Source organism: Tenrec ecaudatus, chromosome 18 (genome assembly GCF_050624435.1).
Source record: "Tenrec ecaudatus isolate mTenEca1 chromosome 18, mTenEca1.hap1, whole genome shotgun sequence".
Taxonomy (NCBI): domain Eukaryota; kingdom Metazoa; phylum Chordata; class Mammalia; order Afrosoricida; family Tenrecidae; genus Tenrec; species Tenrec ecaudatus.
Window position 1 is genome coordinate 10,334,629 of NC_134547.1, and position 20,530 is coordinate 10,355,158.

The window sequence follows — 20,530 nt, forward strand, 5'->3', positions numbered from 1 at the left end:
TACTAACACAGGGGTAACTAATGGGCAGCCCTCTTATTTCTGTATAGTGGTCCAGGGAGGGGGAACTTAAACTTAGCCCTGCAGGGCCACACTGCATGCATACATTAGCGACAATACATGAACTACCAAGCACAAACTGGGTTCACTTTGGAAAAGAGAGAGTGCAATGCATTTTTTGGCCCCTGGTGGTGCCAGCAAGCCACGAGTAATCGGAGACATAGTAGCTAAAAGACTTATCGAAATAACACACCAGCCGGTATACACAGAATCAGATACACTGTAGGTGAAAGGGGGGACTGCACGTGAAGCATGTTGGAAAATGTTTCCGAGTGTTAAAGGCGGGATATTCTATGGGACATATGGTTCTACTAGTAACGTCACGGGGCTGGCTATGACTGCCGATTCTCTATAATCTGGGGGTCTTGCACATAAGCATAGCCAACAGGCGGCTGCCAGCTCTGGGTGAGTTCAGTTGAGGACCAAATGCATTTTGCCTCTCTCAGACTTAAGAGTGGCGTCAACAGTCTTTGGAGCTCTGGGCCTGGGTTTAACAGGATCATAGAGTTCCATCATGGGAGGAGCCCAAGGGTGCTGACAAACAGAGGGTCTTGTAAGTTTGCAATGGGACCAATGGACCTGGGGGCCCGGACCTTGCAGTCAGGCGCTGTATAGTAAGCAACCCTCCAGAGAGTACCATCGTAGACATCCAGAAATGAAGGCCCCAGGCTTGTCCAGAACAACATGAAGGTGCTGCCGGGTTTGTGGTGTTCATGAAAACAGCGTTGCAGCTTCCTGGGGAGCAGGGAGCCGGGGAGCTTTCCCCTCCAGGCAGAGAGGAGTTGTATATGGTTGGGTCTGCCTTTCCAGGGCTTTAGATTTTAGGCAACTGCAAGAAGGGCACCAGAATTCATTCATGTCATTACAGCCAGAGTGCGCATTTCGGTTTCTGGGACGTAAGTCGACACATGACGTGGTAGGGTTTTCTTCCCGGGAGGATCCCCACACCCAGCGTTTTCCAGATAGTGAGCATCTTTGCAAGCTGTGAGTGCCTGGAGGGATTGTTCGTGAGCCCCAGAGGCCAAGGCTGCGTGCTGATCATATGTTGAGCTCCTTTAAACGTTTAAACACACACACACACACACACACACACACACACAAATCTATGTGGAACAAAGCAGCCTGGCCAGAGGTCCACGAGAGGTTTTGAACACGAAGCCCTGCTTTAAAGAGGTTCATGGGTAAATACAACTGGAGTGGGCTGGTACGAATCAACAAGTTTAATAGGCTGGGCGAGCCTGTTTTGCTGAAGCTTTATCTTCAAGGGGTCGACAGATGGACTGCTTTCCACTCTGGAGGGTGCTGGCTTGGCATGGGAGAAATGAATCCAAGATGGACTGGCTGGAGCTCTTTAAGGCTGTTTGTTGGCTTAGGCAAACCAATGGGACAGGGCTCCTTTCCATTTGGTTCTAGTCCTTTTTCCACGTTGGCTGTGGAAAGATCCCTGAGCTAGGTTGGATGTCAAGGAGTAGAGACAGGAAGAGGTCGTGGGGGTTGGATGTGACCCCACCCTTTTGACTGCAGGCACTGGAGAGACTTAAGTAGGGATTGAGTAGTTATATCAGCGAGGGTGAGACTGGTAAGTCGAGGCAACAGGGATGGGGACCGCTCAAACACCATTAAAAAATATTTTATTGGGGGCTCATACAACTCTTATCAATCCATACATACATCAATTGTATAAAGCACATTTGTACATTCATTACCCTCATCATTCTCAAAACATTTGCTCTCCACTTAAGCCCCTGGCAGCAGCTCATTTTTATTCCTCCCTCCCCACCCTCCCCTCCCTCATGAACCCTGATATAAATTATTATTTTGTCATATCTTACACTATCCAACATCTCCCTTTACCCACTTTTCTGTTGTCTGTCCCCCAGGGAGGAGGTTATATGTAGATCCTTGTAATTGGTTCCCCCTTTCCAACCCACCCTTCCTCCACCCTCCCAGCATCTCCACTCTCACCACTGGTCCTGAAGGGATCATCTATCCTGGATTCCCTGTGTTTCCAGTTCCAGCTGTACCAGTGTACATCCTCTGGTCTAGCCAGATTTGTAAAGTAGAATTTGGATCATGAGGGGGAGAGGAAGCATTTAGGAACTAGAGGAAAGTTGTATGTTTCATCATTGCTATGTAGCACCCTGACGGGCTCATCTTCTTCCCATGACCCTCCCATAAGGGGATGTCCAATTGCCTACAGATGGGCGTTGGGTCCCCACTCCGCACTCCCCCTCACTCACAATGATCTGATCATTTTTTTGTCAAGCACCATTTAGAAGGGGTGAATTTGGTTTTATAAAGGGCACATACCGTGCCCGCAGAAAGGCAAGGGGGAGGAACTCACCTTTCCCCGGTCTCCAGAATCAGCTTAACTAATGTGGACTGAATAGTCTGATTCATGCGTTCTACCTGCCTTGATCTCTCAGGTCCACAGGCACAGTGAAGCTCCCACTGGCCATTAAGTACCTCTGTTAGACCTTGAGAGACCTGGGAAGCAAACGCAGAGGGCCATGGTCAGATCCCAATGACTGCAGAGTCCATACCTAGAAATAATCTAATTTAAAAGGAATTTAGTCACAACCGAGGCAGTTTTTTCCTAGTGGGAAGGGCTTCAGCCCATTCAGAAAAAGGTGTCTAAAACACTAGTAGATGCTTGGAACCAAGAGTCAGTGGGTTAATCTTAATAATGTCCAGTTCTCAATGTTCTCCCACGGGCTGGATTCCCAGAGAGGGCTTAGACCCACATGGCACACACCTGAGTCTCTGAACCACTAAGTATCAGAGGTGAGGTGCATAGCATGTTCAAGAAAGAAGCTGGGAGCAACTTAGCTCCCAGGTGGGAGGTTATAACCTTGGGCAGACGCACGTGTTCGTTGGGAGCATTTTTGAACCATTTTCACCTGGGTGGGCCTGCAGTTGCTGAGCTGGCTGGGATGGCGGTGGGCATGCAGGGAAAATGGTGAGGGAAGCCACCGGCGGGTCCGTGCTTTGGTGGCTTCTGCAGTAGATGACAGCTGCTTTTGCTTCTAGAAAATCCCGTAGCTGTCTTTTTGTCTGTGGAGGTGGGATTTGCAGAATGGCTGATTTTTCAAGGTCAGGTGCACTCACGCTTACCTGGTATCCGACGATATCCCAGGAATGTAGCTTGTTTGACACGAAAGCTGGGCCCTCCTACTGGAGACCTCCTACTCCTTCTCCAGCAATAAATCTTTAGTTCCCCCGCAAGCAACTAGCAAACGAACTGGCAGAGAGAAGCAAGTCATTTACACATTGAAGAAGAGAGCTGGGGGTGGGGAGGTAAAAAGGAAAGGTTTTAAATCCTCGCTGAAGGTCTCTCCAAACAAAACTGGCAAAATTTTTCAAGTCTTGAGGGATTAAGACTTCAGGCTAACCAGAAGTGGAGTCAGTCCACTTAGAGGCTAAATAAGTAAATAAATAAAAATAAACACGGATTGACTGGCTGCCGGAAGCAGTATAGAGAAGGCATCTTCTAGATTTAATACAGAGAAGAAGATGTGGTTGGGAGGCAGAAAACTTAACACCATATATGGGTTAGGCACTGTGGCAGCTACAAAATCTGTCAACTTGTGAAGGGGTGGAGTCTAGCCTGTCAATCAGGTCACAGCCAATGAGGCCTCTGTGTGGGCATGGCCTTCTCCTGAGGATTCTGGGAACTCCTGTCCAGGTGGGACACACACTCTCCTGGTGAGACACTCTTGATAACAAGCCACATGGAGCTATGTGATGGAGCTAGAGCCTTAGAGCTGGAGGAGTCAGAAGGAGACCCATGCCAGTGCTGAGATGATTCTACCACCACTGAATCCACAAGACTTTCCACCTCCTGGTCTGTGATCTTCTGCGTGAGTCTGAAGAGGAAATTATAAACTGGTATCAGGCCTAATATCAGACTTATGGACTTGATCTGGATGGGGGTGGGTTTTCTTAATGTACAATTACTCTTTGATATAAAGTTCTCTATAACACACAGATGAGTGCCCATGACTTTGTTTCTCTAGTCAACCTAGACTAACACAGGCACTGTGGGGTGGGGGGTTTCTACTTTTCGATTGACCTCTCTCAAGTCCCGAACTGGATGCTAACCACCAGTCCTAGGGTCATGAATAGGCGGTAAAGAGTGTTCCACACAGATTTGCACAGCAACAGGATGCTGTCCTGTCCCGTGGGACATCAACAACGTGGGTACCTGAAAGAGGGACTGGGAATGAAGATGGGCAAGAGACGCGAGAAATGGAGGGAAGACAGGAATCTGATCAAGTCTCATTTATTGAGCTGAGAGCAGAGGTTTAAATAGCCAGAGAAGGGCTGGCACCATTACATCACATGTAAAATAAGGTACAGTTGAGGTAGCCAATAGTCGTGCATCTCCAAATAAGGCAAACAGGTAAGTATGCTAACGAAGCATACCTGGAGAGCCTGGGGGGAGATGCCATCAGTCATGTATTGACCAATGAACATAGCAGCTGCTAGTGAAAGAGCACCAATCCTAGCAAGGGTCAAGACAGCCACCCTCTGGCGGGAAAGGAACAAAGGGCAGTAAAACCTCAGGGCAGGTTGTATGGCAGGAAACTGAGAGTAAATTCATAAAGGTCGTACATGGCTTAAATCCAGGGTAGGGGGACACGCAGTTCCCTACAGGATGCCAGCTTGGAACAGGCAGTCGACAGGTTTTTGGATTCCCATTCTGGTGCGGAGGTAGATAGGATACTCTTTTAATAGGGACAGGTTCAGCAGTGCTGAGGAGGGGTACCCCACTGGAGGGTGATGTGCAGTGAACCCTGGAGGGTTGTGACTGAAGGAAACTGGCACTGGAGAGAGGCGAGGAGGCTGGAATCCAGAGATGGCTCTGACTCAGGCGCAGCAAGTAAATATTCTTCAGAGAAGGGAACAGAGATGGTGAGCAGGTCAGCTGGGTGGTCAGGCAGAAGAAGCTTCACACTAGATGGGTCAGAGAAGGAGATGACAGCACAGAGTTTGTGCAGGGGGCAGTCCCTGCCCATCAGAGAGTAAAGGCTGCCTGGAGCCACAAGGAATGAGTGAGGAAACTATCTCATGGCCAAGATTTACAGTTCTCACAGTAGGGAAAAGATATGGTTTAACTTGACCAGTGCCTCCTTGAATCTGCAGTGTTGTTAGAGAGGGTGTGTTAGTCTGGGTATTTTAAAGAAACAAATCCACAGAAACTCATGTATAAGAGAGAGTTTTATATAAAGGTTAAGTGTGCATCAAGAAAACATCCCAACCCAGTGCTGCCCAAGCCCACAAGTCCAACATTAATCCATTAATTTATATGTACAACACCAATAAAGTCCATCTCACAAAACAGACGCAATGATGGCAGCTGCAGGAGGAAAGCTAAGTCAATGAATGTAAGCATCTAAGTGCTGGCAGGGGTATTCACGTGGGTTCTCCAGCACTCAGGGCTGCATCAGGGTAGGTCCCTGTGGCTTCTCAGGGATGTCTTGCAGGAAGTGAGCCTTGCAAGCTAAAGCAGGGAACTGGCTAAGGCAGCTGAACCCTGGTCCAACCATCAGAAAGCAAGAGACCTGAGAACTAGAAAGGCGAAGCTCGGAGCTATTTATCCCCACCCCCCCACCCTGCCCTTCAATTAACCCCACATGTGTTTATTGACCAGGTTGGCACAATAAACTACTTCAGAAGGCTTCATGCAGCTGTTTAAGAACAGAAAGCTGGGCTTCACTATTTACCTGAAAGGAAAAGCATAGACCACCAATAGATGCAGTGACCATGGGCTACTGGGGGCCTCCTAAGACAGAGCCCCAGCCTCCCTATTCAGAGTCTGAATTCTAGGCAGGTAGAGTGAGACTAGAGACAGGCTTAGAAGTGGGTGTGCGACTTGGGCACTGATTTTTCCCAGTGGCCAGCCTGCTTGTCATCAGTGTGCCCATGGTCTCAGTTAAGCGGGTGGGGTCTTGTGGCCGGTGGCCGTGGGCTGTTGCTTGAAGATCAGTAACTAAGACGTTTCCTTGACGCTTGGCAGCCTTATCGGCTGACACAACAAGTTCTTTCTGTTTATCCAGGTTCCAGTTACAAAGACCTTTTGTGGGATCTCCACGAGCTGGCCAATGTGCAGGCTGGCAAAGCCTCCTCGCTTCTGTAACTTTTTCTGGGTGTCAGGGCAGATGGCAGCACAAGAGCTATGTTGACAGCCCAAGTGTTTTTCCCTGGGCTGAAGGGTGAAGGCAAGAAAGCATGATAAGCCTTTCTGGTGTCTGGGCAAGAACAGCAAGGCAAGGGCTGACTGAAGCACAAGACCAAAAGCAAGCCAGACCAGGCAGCGCCAGATAAGATAACCGGTATCAGGAAGTAACACCAGATGCGCCAGTTTCAAAGACAGCTTCAAGGAATGGACAAGCAATTCTCAGAGTACCCAAACCCTGTCCATAAATGCCGGGCATTCCTTACCACCCCTTTTAAAACTCGTGCCAACGGTTGGGCGTGACTTCCCTGACCTGTTGGCCTAGGTCACGGAACCTCGTCCAGGAGCTCCCCCAATAAAGCTATTTCTGTCTCTGCTCTCCCTTGTCCTGTCTGTTATGTTTTCCTGTCTCCCTGTACCTCAGTTTCACCTTTACATCGGGGATGTTAACAAAAGTGCCCTGGGAGACCTTTTAGCTTTTGGGTTGCTTCCGCTCGTTTAGATAAATTGGTGGGCTTTTAGGTTTACAAGCAGAGCCCTGTGGTAAAAATGCACTCCTGGGGGCGGGGAGTAGAGAAGAAGGAACTTGGTGATGGAGGTTAAGACTTGGGGTTCTCCAAGAGAGATACCCCTCCCCCCAGGAACAGTAATGGGAGTAATGATACCATGAGGGTATGGGGAAGGTGGGGAGAAAAGGGGTAGAAATGGGAACCGATTGCAATGATCAATGTCTACCATCACCACCACCCAGGGGGATGAACAACAGAAACGTGAGTGAAGGGAGACAGCGGGCGGTGTGAGATATGAAAATGATAACCATTTATAACTTATCAAGGGTTCATGAGGGTGGGGGGGGTGGAGGGGAAAAAAAGAGCTGACACCAAGGGCTCAAGTAGAAAGAAAATGTTTTGAAAATGATGGCAACACGGGTACAAATGTGCTTGATACAATGGATGTATGGATTGTTATAAGAGCTGTAAGAGCCCCCAATAAAATGATCTTTTTTTAAAAAGTAAACAAAAGGCATAAAGATCAGGAAAATAAATAATATAACTTTATGGTTGGGGGTCACCACCACATGAGGAACTGTATTAAAAGGGTCTCAAAATTAGGAAGATTGACAACCACTGTCTTAAGGTAGTGACTGGGTGCAGAGAACCGGACGAGTGTCGCGGATCAGGGGGAACTCTGTCTGCTGTGGATGGGACCGAGGCAGGAGGTTCTGGGAGATGGCAAGGGCAGAGAGGGCCCTTTTCCTGCTAGTGAGGTGGACAAGCTGAGTCTGGCAGGGTTGTAAGGAGAAACCGGGCGGAGGGGGACCGAAGGAGACAAGGATGGGAGGGAGGTAACTTAGGGGGAACTGGTGCTTTGTTTCCAAAACCTTGTAGCAAGTTTGGGACCGAAGAATTGGTGTTTTGGCCACGAAGACAGAATTGGTTTTTAATCTGGGAGGGGGAGACTCAGCAAGGGCAAACCTGTATTAAAATGAGGGAAACTAATCAAGGTGATGGGAGTGACTTGTGACAAAGGCTCACACAGAGGCAACAGTAGAGGAGCTTAAAGTTTGGGGCCGCCAGCCAACACCAAAGCTCTGACTGCTTTTTATCACAATCGCAGAGGGAGCTGGAGGAGGAGAGTCAGCGGGGTAGGCTTTTGAGACATTTTAATCAGACCCTCTGGGGCGGGGGAGGAAGGTGGGGGTGGGAGTCGTGGAGGAGAAAGGTAGCTTTCCATGGCTTAGAGTTAGGTTTTAAAAAGGCAGCAATGGAACCAGAGCTGCTGAACTGCACAGAAGGGAGTCAGCAAGTGCAGGGAAAGAGACTGGGCGACATACTCTTCCCGCAGAAAACGGCAGTGCTAGCCCCCCACCCCCTCAGGGAATTCCTCATTCCACAAAGGGATTGCGGGGGTACACGCAGAACCAGGGGTGCCACAGAGAACACCCTGAGCTGCAAAGGGATTGCCAAGCACTAAGCGAGTGCTTGTCAGCGGCAGAAAACCTTTGCACTGAATGTCAGAGACGAGAGTGTGACCCAAAAGACGTGGGACAGCCAACAGACATTTGGCAGGAGTCCATCCTTCGGGGCAGTAACTGTAAAGCTGACAACTAAACAGAGAATAAATAATGGGACCACAGATTGCAAGGGGAAGGAGGTAACAGGAACTTCAAAGAGTAGTCTTTTTAAAAAAAATCATTTTATTGGGGACTCCTACAGCTCTTATTACAATGCATCCATCCATCATCCATTGTGTCGAGCACATTTCTACATTTGTTGTCATCATTTTCTTTTAAAAAATCATTTTATTAGGGGCTCATGCAACTTTTATCACAATCCATCCATACATCAATTGTGTCTGGTACATTTGTACGTACGTTGCCATCCCCCTTCTCAAAACACCTGCTTTCTACTTGAGCCCTTGGGATCAGCTCCTCAAAGAGCAGTCTTTTTAAGAGTAGTCTTTTGAGCTGCTTTTAACCCTCTCAGGCAGACAAACGGTGGGAGGGTGGGAGGAGTCCCCAGACCGGGAAAGCATTTAGGTGTTCCTCTGGCCGGCACGCAGGTTAGCAGGTTAAAGCTTTAATCAGACGGGAGCTGTAACAGGTCACAAACACACAGACCCCCTTTTCCAGAGTTTAAAGCGCTAATTCCCTTCCGAAGAAGAGAACATATAACTGTTAGGTTTCTTTCTCCGGCCTAAATCTCAGCCTCGGTCCTTAGCTCCACGCGAGAAAGATTTCACGCCAAAGCCGGGCTCGTGATCCAAGTGAATTTAATGAAAGTTCAAAGAAGCATCAGGTTTTACGCGGCACCCATAGGATTCCTTTGACCATGCAGCCTGGCAGAGACTGCCCCAGGTCACGCAAGGATCTCTCTCCTCCCACGAAGACGACCAGACCACCAAGCAAGACAAGCCCAAGAGACCAGGCGCCCAAGAGCCCAAGAGAGCTCTCCCTTCCGGTCCCTGCCTTTTCAAGGGTTCCCGGGGGAGGTGTGGTGAACGACCCCAGGTCGATCCCATTGGCTGAATTGCAATCACCCAGCCCAGGTGGGCTGCTCCAGGTGTAACTCCCATCCAAGCCCACCGGCGGGAAAATCCAGCTTTTGTCTTTTGCTGGCTCTCCTGGGCATGCGTAAATGGACTTCCCAATTCCCTAGGCTAAGCTACCTAACATAACCAAGACAGGTTCCAGAAATCAGACCAGGGCAAGCTTTACTCCATGAGTGAGCGAGAATACTTGTCACACTTGTGAAGCATTCTCTTCAGAATGATATCCCTCTGGTTCGGGATGAGCTCCAGACAGGCTTACACAGACCAGCAAAGCCTTCTGAGAAAGGATCTAGTGATGATCCCTCTGAGTTAGGCAGAGACAGGAGGGTTGCCTGGGGTCCCAGAACATCATAAGGGGGCACCCCACCTAGGACAGCCCTCAGCATCAGGCGGCCTCAGAGGGGGCTGGGCGGTGGTGGGTAAATGGGATTTCCGAGCTGGTGCCTCCACATGTAAAAGGTCAGATCAACCACACCATTTTAGTAAATAAATAAAGCCCTTAATGAAACAGCTGGACCCCGAGCAGGCTAGCACTCTCCCTTTCATTGGAGGTTTCACTGGAAACCTCTGGATCCCAAACAAAAGGAATTCCAGACTTTTCATATTCAAAATAGGGGACTGCCTCCAGGGGAGGGGACATTCTAGCCCTTACATTCCTATCCGGTTGGCAAGGTAACGGGTTGGGGGATGGGGGCAACCCAGTTGCCGGCTCTAATTCAAGGTCTTACAAGACCGGCTACATTTCATGCTAAATAGACCAGAACTGCAAAGCGTCAAGGTCTAGTCTGGAGAGCAGGGAGAGGGAAGAAGAGCAGGGGGGCTAGCTGCTAGCCAGGTTTGGAGGCAGATTGAAACAAAATGGGGTTCCTCGTATTAAACTAGGTGACTACATACATCGAGCTGTTTCCCTGCGCTTACACGGAAAATCAAAACCAGACATTGCTCTGTTATAGCCACTCTTGCTTAACGATCTTGCAGGCTCGGAACTACCCACCCCCCGCCCCCTAATGCGCTCCCTGTTCTTCACAGCCCTCTGTTCAAAATCCCCGCTGACGCTAAAGTTCCCACCTGGCTAAGTAAATGGTCACAACTGAACACAGAGAACCCCGCTGTCCGCTTGGGTAACCCCGCTTGCTCCGGGGTCCAGATCTTTCAAAGCAGTGCTCCCTCCTTGCTGGGGGTCCAGAACTTTAGAATGCTCGGTCCTCTTTCCAAGAGTGTTGCCTGGTCATTCCCACACCAGAAATTTCCTATCACAACACATTTGCTTGGTATGCAATGATGGAAGAGAAGAAGAGGCAGACTGTTGAAGGGCTGGATTAATGCAAGACCAGCAACATTGGGCTCCAACAACCATGGAGAGGCTAGTGTACCATGTGCAGTGCCCCAACTGACCCAGAGGCAGCAACACTCCACGTACACCCACTCTCAGCGGGACTTTGTTCCCTTCTTCTGGTGCAGGGACATGAGGACTCTCAAGGCTCCTAAACTCCTGATGGAAAGAACACTACAGCCTTTCCAGGGGTTCTTGCTTAAACTAGCTGTTGCTAAGAGCTGCACGGGTGTTATTCGGTGGCAGGCAGGCATCCGAGAGCTGCTGGCCAATTCTAGGGCGTAATTATAATGTCATCCGGGTCTGTACCGTTCTGCACGGCTGTAGACGTTCCCAAAGGAAAAGTTATCCAGAGTTATGTTTCTGCAGCAGCAGCAGCAACAAAAATGTGAGTGTTACTGACACTTTTACAAATTACTGCCTTCAGATGAGACAAAAATTCTACATAGAACTTGTTATTCCCTTGAACTAACTACATTAAAAAAAAACTTATTACGCTGGCATATTGCCATGTATCTGGGCTGCTCCCCTCCCCTCCCCCACAATGGCACTATCTTTTCCCGACCTCACAGACAAATATGTATATATGTGAAAGTCTCTATTCCATAATTTTCAACCGATCTTTGATTGTGTTATCTTCTCCGTTCCCTAGTAACTGATTTACCCCTTGTGTTGGTCCGGGTAGACTAGAGAAACGTATCCAGGGAGACTCATGTGTGTAGGAAAGAGCTTTATATACAAGAGCAATTGAATATTGAAAAACATTCCAGCCCAGTCCAGATCAAGTCCATAAGTCCAATATTAATCCATATGTCCGATATCAATCTTTAAAGTCCTCTTCAGACTCACGAAACACATGCAATGATGCTGAAGGCAGGAAGATCACAGGCCAGTAGGTGTGAAGTTTTGTGGATCCTGTAGCATTGTAAGCATCTCAGCGCTGGCAGGGGTCTCCATGTGGCTCCTCCAACTCAGAGCATTAGCGTAGCTCCATGTGTCTTGTCAGCTGCAATGTCTCCCAGGGAATGAGTCATGTGTCCCTCCTCCAGTGAGCTATTTATCACCTCAGTGCCTCCAAATGAGGTCATCCAGCTGTGATCTGATTGACAGGCCAAACTCCATCCCTTCACTCTTAATCCTCTCAAATTGACACCAGATTTGTGTAACTACCACACCCCTATAGGAACACCATGTTCTATATTTCTGTTTCTGCTCCTTCACGCCACCGCATTCTGCGTTGTAAGTAATCTGATAGAAAAAGGTAAATTTTAGTTAAAGATTTCCAATTGGCTGTCAGGAATCATTCAGCCTCCACCATGGCCCTGATCATACTAATTACAAAACTGGACTCTATCGTTTATAACTGCTTGCTTTACATCTTTTAATAGCTCAAAAGGGGAAGCACTCTAATGACGTACCTCCTACCCTTGAGGGTTGTTAGCATCAGGTGGTCTTCTGATGACATGACAGGGAAAGACAGCCTGGTTCCCAGATCCTCTTGTGAAATTCCCCTTTCCATCTTTGAAAGTAAGGGTGCTTTTGCCCTCTGTCCCATAGCCTGACTCTTGTCTTTAGCCTCTATTACTGCCTATTGCACCCACCTGGGGGCCTGGAGGCCTGGACTGTGACGTTTTGTTGGAGTTGAACCTCACTCTTCTGTTTTCCTCGAACGCTTCCTCACACTCATTCAAAGAGGTTTCAGTCTGCTTTTGTGAATTTGGATCGCTCACCACACAAGACTTTTCACTGTACTGAACCTGATCTTCCGGTTTGTTGGGTATTTTTCGTCTGTATACAGAGGTTCTAAAACTATTTAACCTCATGCACACAGAGACCAGGTCTTTGTGGGAATATTCACCCCTTCTCTGTGCGTGTTCTTTAAGTTTGTAAGGATCTTTTTTCCCAGGTCCTTTGATGTACAGTTCCTTCCTTAGGGAATCATGGATTGTACTTTTCACTGCTTTTAGAAAACCTTTCATATTTCTTTCCGTTATTGCTATATCCTGTTATTTCAACAAATGGATGAGTGTAATACAGTAGGTTTTTGACTCACTTACTTTTACTTTGCCCCATAACCCTATTACATATTTACTAATCGCCCAACTGAGTTTTCAATGAAAAATAATTCCCCGATACTCGCCTATCTTTGGCAAGTCCTTATGAGGAGATCGAGTCTCTTCTTCACAGTCTTTCCCTGGGGTCCCTGTTTGGGTGCCAGTTTTCAGGGTACTGGCCCCCAATAGTTAAACAGGTCCTCAGGAGTGACTTTGCAATTATGAAAAATAATACAGACAGACCGCAGGGGACAGTGGCTCCACCACTCAATGTTGTGAATGAGAAAGAGGTTGTAGTTAAAATATAAAAATGTAGAAGTGGTGTTCAACCTGTCCATCAGGTCACAGCCTGCTGGTGCCTCCTGGAAGGAGTAGCCTTCTCATGAGGGCCCAGGATAACTCCCTCTCTCTGCCTGGACCTTTCCTACTTTCTGACTTAGACAGCTGTCACTTAATAACCTAGACAACTATTGGAGGTCTGCATTGTTTATACCAACCTTGGATCCAGGAGACTTGGTGCCAATGGACCTATGATCTTCCCGCATTCTGCATCACTGCATGTGACTCTAAGTTTGATGTGGCTCTTAAAGGCTGCTATTGGGCTTATGGACATGAGTTGGACTGGGATGGGATGTTTTCTTGATATATAAGTACTTCTTGATCTAAAGCTCTTCCTTCTCCATATAGGAGTGTCCCTGGATTTGTTTCTCTAGTCAACCCTGCTTACCACAGACTGTACCTTCTTCGTGGTTTCCAATCACTGCATACCGATTGCCTATGATTATCCATGCATCTTGATTGCATGCCTCAGCAACTTGACACTGAAGACATCAAATGTCCTCATCCAGAGTTTTAGTGGCTGATGCATCAATTTGGTCCTAAGCCATGGATATGTCTTTCAACAGAAATCACTGTACTTTAAGATACATCAGTGTAAGATATGACAAAATAATAATTTATCCAGGGTTCAGGAGGGAGGGGGGAGCAGGGATGTAGGGGGGAAAATGAGGAGCTGATGCCAATTTGAGCCACGGTTCCTTCTTTTGCTTCTTTAAATGTATTTTTTTTTAATCTTCCGTGTTACTGAGAGCTCCTACAGATATTATAACAATCCATGGTTCAATTAGATCAAACACGATTGTACAGTTCTTGCCACTGTCATTTTCCAAGCAGTTCCTTCTTGCATTCTTTGGAGTCAGTTCCCTTTTATCCCCACCCTCCTCAACCCTACCCTCAAGTACCCTTGTTATTATTTTAAATCTATATATTTTTTTATTCCTTGCCCCCCCCCCCCCATCTTACACCAGCCATTGTATTCGTTCACTTGCTGTTCTGTTATTCTGTCCCCTCAACTGGGGTTATATAGGCATCTTTGCTATCAGTTGCCCCCTCTTCCCACCCTTTTTATGTACCCTCAGGAAATCATTACTCCTGTTACAATTCCAGAAGTGTTTATCTATCTTGGATTTCCTGCATTGAACTATCTTAAGTATACACATGGACATAATCATGTTTAACAGGATTAATGAGGTAAAACTAAGACCATACCAATAGGGGGAGGAAATATTAAAGAACTAGAGGGTAGTTATGTGTTTCATCAGTGCTGTACTGCACCCTGGATATATCATCCCCTCCATGTGACTTTTCTGCAAGGGACTGTCCAGTTAACTTACAGGTGGATTTTGGGTCTCCACTTTGTCTATGCTCCTTCACGTCAATTGTTTGCTTGTTAAACTTCTGATACTTATTCCCATCAACACCTCATGATCACACAGCATGGTGTGCTTCTTCCATGTGGACTTGTTGCTTCCCTGCTAGAGGGCCGCTTGTTTAACTTCAAATCTTTTTTTCTTAACTTCAAGTCTTTAAGACCCCCAGATGCTATATCTTTTGATAGCCGGGCATCGTCAGCTTTCTTCACCACACTTGCTTATGCACCAATTTTGTTTCCAGCAAACGGGTAAGGAAGGTGAGAATCATGCATTGCCACATTATTAGAACAAATCATTCTTGTCTGAGGTAAGATTAAAGTAGAGGCCCTAAGTCCATCTGCTCCCTTATTGTTTGTATACACACACACCTATCTTTATATATTTACATATATACATTTTTATATTTATACCTATATATAAAAATTTTTACTTTCCTTTTATTTCTTTTATTTATTTCTTCTTTCCTCCTACCCCATCCATCTTTTGCCTCTCAGGAATTTGTCTCAGATACATTTCAGTTGTTCATACATGACCAGGAACCCTACCCCCTGCTCACCATCTCTTTTAGATTCCTTGTTATAAACCCTGGTTCCTTATTTTAAACACCATGAATAAGTCACTCCTTATTAATAATTGCAACGGATGTAAATGAACTAAATGCTCCAGTGGAAACAGAAAATTGAAATGGGCATAAAAACATCATCTACACAACCCAGGAGCAGGAATGGGAAGAGAGATACCAGTTGGGAAGGGAGTGGCGGGGGAAGAAGAGGGAACCGATCACAATGATCGACACATAGCACACACACACACCTCTCCAGGGGAACGAGCAATGGAAACCATGGGGAAAGGGAGACAGTGGTCAGTGTGAAATAAGAAAATAATGATTTATAATCTATCAAGAGGTCATGAGGGTGGGAATTGGAGGGAGGGAGAAAAAAGAGGAGGTGATACCAAGGGCTCAATAGAAAGTAACTGTCTAGAAAATAATGATGGCAACATATGTACAAATATGCCTGATACAATTGATGTATGGATTGTGATAAGCATTGGAAGAACCCCCAATAAAATAATAATTAAAAAATTACCAAATAATCTAACTCTATAGAATTCCCCAGAGACATTTTATAGACTCAAGCAAACAAATAGGCTGAATGGGTTAGGGTGGGTAAAATACTAACATATATATTAATCAAAAGACAGCTTGGGTAAAAATCTCAACACCAGACAAGGTATGCTTTAATACAAAACCTATTAAGAGATAAAGGTACATATCACATAGTCATAAAAGGGTCAAGGTTTCAAGAAAACCTAACCATAATATATAAATATATGCCTTCGACAACACAGCACATACTTAGCGAGCAAAACTGACCAATTGAAGGGAGAAATTGATTACACTATAACAGTAGTTGAAATTGTCAATACAGAATTCGAACATCTATTCTAGCGAGAAGGCCAACAGGGACACAGGACCAAAGTATAGCTCCCATCACCAACTATGTCTGTTCTGTTCTACATGCTCTTCTGAGCCCACATTGATATTTTTGGAAGTTGCTTGTTATTGTACTCATGTAGATTGCGAGCAAGATGACATTCATTGAACTTTCCATCAACCACCCTGAAACATAATTGATTTTGCTGAAGTAGCTTGTACACCTGTCATTGTATTTTTCAACTGTTTCCCAAGGGTTAAAACAAGGGTGTAGAAATATTAACTCCTTGGAGAGCAAATGCTTTGAGAGTGATTAGGGCAAAGAATGTACAGATGTGCTTTATACAATTGATGTATGTATATGTATGGATTGTGATAAGAGTTGTATGTGCCCCTAATAAAATGTAAAAAAGGAAAAAAAATATTAACTCCTGCCTGAATCCTACTTGGAGTTGCATTGACTTCTTCGACTTTCAATCTTAATGTAGAAATGATAAGGGGAAATCACATAAAAGTAGATGTTCAGGGAATGGTTTATAGAATTCTTTTAATGGATTTTATGGCTTTTCTTTTGGTCCGACTATAAACTTTCTTACCAAAAGAATACACAATATATCTTGGAAGAAGTATAGCCGAAATCCTCATTAGACATAAGAGATGCCAGATTTCATCTCATATTTTGTACATGTTATCAGGACACACCAGTGTGTAGAGGACATCATGCATGGCATAAAGCAGGGGCACCTACAAAGAGTTGGACCCATGACAACATAGATTGACACAGTGGCTGCAACAACGAGCCGAAGCATAAGAACAATCGTGAGGATGGCACAAGACTGGGCGGTGTTTCCTTCTGTCGCTAATGAGGTGTCTGTAATTCCAAATCAACTCAAAGGTACTTAAAACATGGACTGCTAGCATGCATGTACTGTGTGCTTAAGGATGTTAAAGAAAAATATAGGCAAAAAACGGGCTATGAAGTACACGGAACATTCATTAAACCGCTGTTTCTCTTGGATGTTCTCTTAGCTCGATTCAAGCAATAAACTGCTTCTACCCCTAGTCTGTTCCACAAAGAGTGGGGATCCATTAGCCTCACTTGCTCCCAGCATAAACCCAATAAACAGGGTCACACTGCTACCAGCTTTTTAAAATCATATCCAGGGTTTGTTTGTTTTTTTAGTGCATTTGTAAAGGTATATTTTGGGTCCTGAATGACCTCCTAGGACTTTCTGGGCCATTCTTCATGATTTCTACCTAATGACTGCCTAGAACTACACAAATGGGAGGTATTTGTAGCCCTCAAAAGAGATAGCATGCTAATAATGTAAATGGATATCACACGTGTGGTTTGTCCCCAGAAGGGATCCTATGGCGGATGACCTGTGACTTCCTAACGGAGGTTCAGTCACACACCTTGCAAGCATGAGGCTTGTCATTGGAATGTCTCCTTCAGTGATCACAAAGGTTTGACTTCAGCCTGAAGGCTCACCGACACATCTTTCACACACAATGATTCTCCCGTGTCTCTCCTGCTGTCCGATGGGCTGTCACTTTCGAATGAAGCTCGCTCACATCACTTGGACCCAGATGGTTTTTCCCCAGTGTGCGTTTTCTTGTGTCTAAGAAGATATGACTTCCTTAAAGCCTGCCCACACTCCTTGCATGCATGTAGAGTTAGACTAAAGTGAGTCTGCGGGTGGGATAAAGTTTGACTTATGGCTAAATGCTTGCCCACATTAGTTTTCCTTAGAGTGTGTCCTTTGGTGGAACCGGAGGGCTGAAATCCACAGAAAGTTTGGCTCGCACTCTGCACATACATGACTTTTAACCAGAATGTATTCTTTGCTGTTTGATTAGGTCTGTATTATCTCTAAAAGCTCATCCACACTCCTTGCATTCATGTGGCTTTTCCCCACTGTTTTCTTGTGCCTGAGATCTGACGTTCAAAAAAAGACTCACCCCACATTCCTTGCACACTTATGGCTTCCTTAGAGTGTATCCTGTGGTGCTGGATGAGATGAAACTTCTGGATAAAGGCTCGCTCACACTCCTGGCATGCATGTGACTTTTCCCCAGTGTGCATCCGTTGGTGAAGAAGAAAGGATGACTTCCGGCTACAAACTCGCCCAGACACACTGCACACATGGGGTTTCTTCTGAAGAACGGGTCTCTGTCTTGTACTGAGATTGATCTTTATGGGTGGGGTCTGATCTGTTCTCTCTATGGTTGACTGCTCCAAACTTTGAGGATTCCAATTCTTTGAAGACTCTGTTTTCTTTTCTTTTTTAAATCATTTTATTGGGGGCTCATACGGCTCTTATCACAATCCATACATCCATCCATTGTGTCAAGCACATTTGCACATTTGTTGCCATCATCAGTCTCAAAACATTTGCTTTCTATGTGAGCCCTTGATATAAGCTCCTCAGTTTTCCCCCTCCCTCCCTCCTCCCCCTATCCCTCCTCCCCCTCCCTCATGAACCCTTGATAATGTATAAATCATTATTATTTTGTCATATCTTACACTGTCCAATGTCTCCCTTCACCCACTTTTCTATTGTCCTTCCCCCCAGGAGGAGGTTATATGTAGATCCTAAGATCCTGTTTTCATAGAGGAAACTCTTGGGGATTAAATGGGATCCATCACTCCCCCTGTGTGGCCCTCTCTAGGACTTGCTGACTGTTCACCATTTGGATTAGAGGAGTCTGTTGAAGTCTCTCTGCCTGCTGTCCTCGCACACAAGCCTTTAGGAGTGATGTCTCCCCCTTGTCTCTCAGTGTTTTCACTCCAGCAGCTCTGTCCAGAATCCTGATGCTCTGGTTGCTTCTGAGGCCCTGGACTGGTACCCTCAGGAGGGGAATTATGTTCACCACAAAAGAAGCAGATGTTGTCTGAGGACTTGCTGACAAGGTATATGTAAAAGGCAGGAGCAATAGGAGGAATTATCTTGCTTTGTTTCTGCTGAGAGAAAGTGTTTCACTAAAACAGCCATGAGGATCTATATATAACCTCCTCCCTGGGGGATGGACAACAGAAGAGTGGGTGAAGGGAGATGTCAAATAGTGTAAGATATGACAAAATAATAATTTATAAATTATCAAGGGTTCATGAGGGAGGGGGAGTGGGGAGGGAGGGGGAAAAACGAGGAGCTGATATCAAGGGCTCAAGTAGAAAGCAAATGTTTTGAGAATGATGATAGCTACGTTTGTATAAATGTCCTTGACACAATGGATGGATGTATGGAGTGTGGTAAGAATTGTACGGGGGCAAAAAAAAAAACAAAGAATAGTACGGGTCCCCAATAAAATGATTTGTTAAATGTTGATAATAAAAGGCAACAGGAATTAAAAAAAAAAAAAAAAAGAACAGCCATAAGATAGCCTGCCTGCACTGTCAGCCTTCCCTCATGACCCACAGCCTCTGACTGTGGAAGTTCTTGGGTAGGACAATTAGATCATGGGAAAATAACTAGCTGAAGTGACTGGTTCTGAAAACAGGCCTGGGTATCTGATTTCAATACGACACCGCTTAGAAAACGCCATGGAGCAAGCATCTTCTGTAGAGACGTAACACGTGACTGCGAGCATCAAGATTATGACGATAAACAACACAGTCAGACTGGAACTTCAGCTATGTGAAACACTTTCCACCCAAGCTCGAGGGATCCAGCCTCTTTCTGTGCCAACCACCATTGGCTTAATCTCAGTTAATCTCCTCAGCTTAAATCCACCCTTGAATGTATAGAAAATATCCTTGTAGCTGACTCACATCTAATGAAATGTTTCCCTTAAACCTTTGTAAACATTTCCTAATCAAATTCCAATCACACAATGTCTTATTATATGGGTGAGGAGTGATATAAAAAATCTGTTACATACCAATCACATTATTGCATTAATTGACAAGTCCAAAATCTTGATCGTTTTTTTTTCAACGTCTAGCATTTCTTAGTGCCCAGCAGAAGCCGCTCTGTCTGCTGAGCAATATCCCCACTGCGAAGCTGCTCTGACTGTTGGCGGATAGATAATGACACGTGCTGCCATTATCACTGTGGCAACAGTACCCGGGCGCTGTCCGAGGAACATTACACATGGCACTGCCGGCTCTCGAGCAGGCATGCCTCAGCTTCCTCCGGGGCATGCTTCTCCTGCGAGTCTGGTGTGCCGAGGGTACTGCCAACCCTGGACGTGGCCGAGACCGCAGATTCAAAATCTTGATCTTTCAGCAAAAGAACAGCCTGTTGTAGTAGTCCAGTCACTATTGCATAAAATGCCCAGTTAAGACAGAGTCCCAGAGTGCCCCTTAGACAGCATCTGCAATGGAAGAACTAGCTCAGCAGTCAGTGATCGCCAGTCTCAGGAATCTGCGAGGTCTTCTTGACGTTTTGAATAACTTCAGTAAGCAGCACAGGATCAGGCCACGTACCAGCTTCCCTCCTTTCTTCTGGGCCTTTCTGCCTGAGGAGGAACCCACCCATCTCCTTTGCCTGTGAAAACATAAGCAAATAGCTCCTCCCTTTGGGGGGTCAGCAACCTGGAAACAGAATTATGGTTAAGATTGGGTGGTTTATCTGTCTTTTCAGTATCCTTCATCTTTCTCCAAACATGGTTGCATCCTTCTAAGGGGAGTCTGTCAGCTTTATTCTGCAAAAACATACATGTATGGCCCTTTCTCCAGGTAACAAATGGACTTGGATCTCAAACACG

The 20,530-nt window shown here is 46.0% G+C and overlaps 1 non-coding gene across 1 annotated transcript; it reads right to left on the minus strand.

The window, feature by feature from the left end:
* Positions 1-19,757: 19,757 nt before the first annotated feature.
* LOC142432907 (small Cajal body-specific RNA 13) lies at positions 19,758-20,030 on the minus strand. Its single transcript, XR_012780998.1, has one exon.
* Between the last annotated feature and the right edge of the window lie 500 nt (positions 20,031-20,530).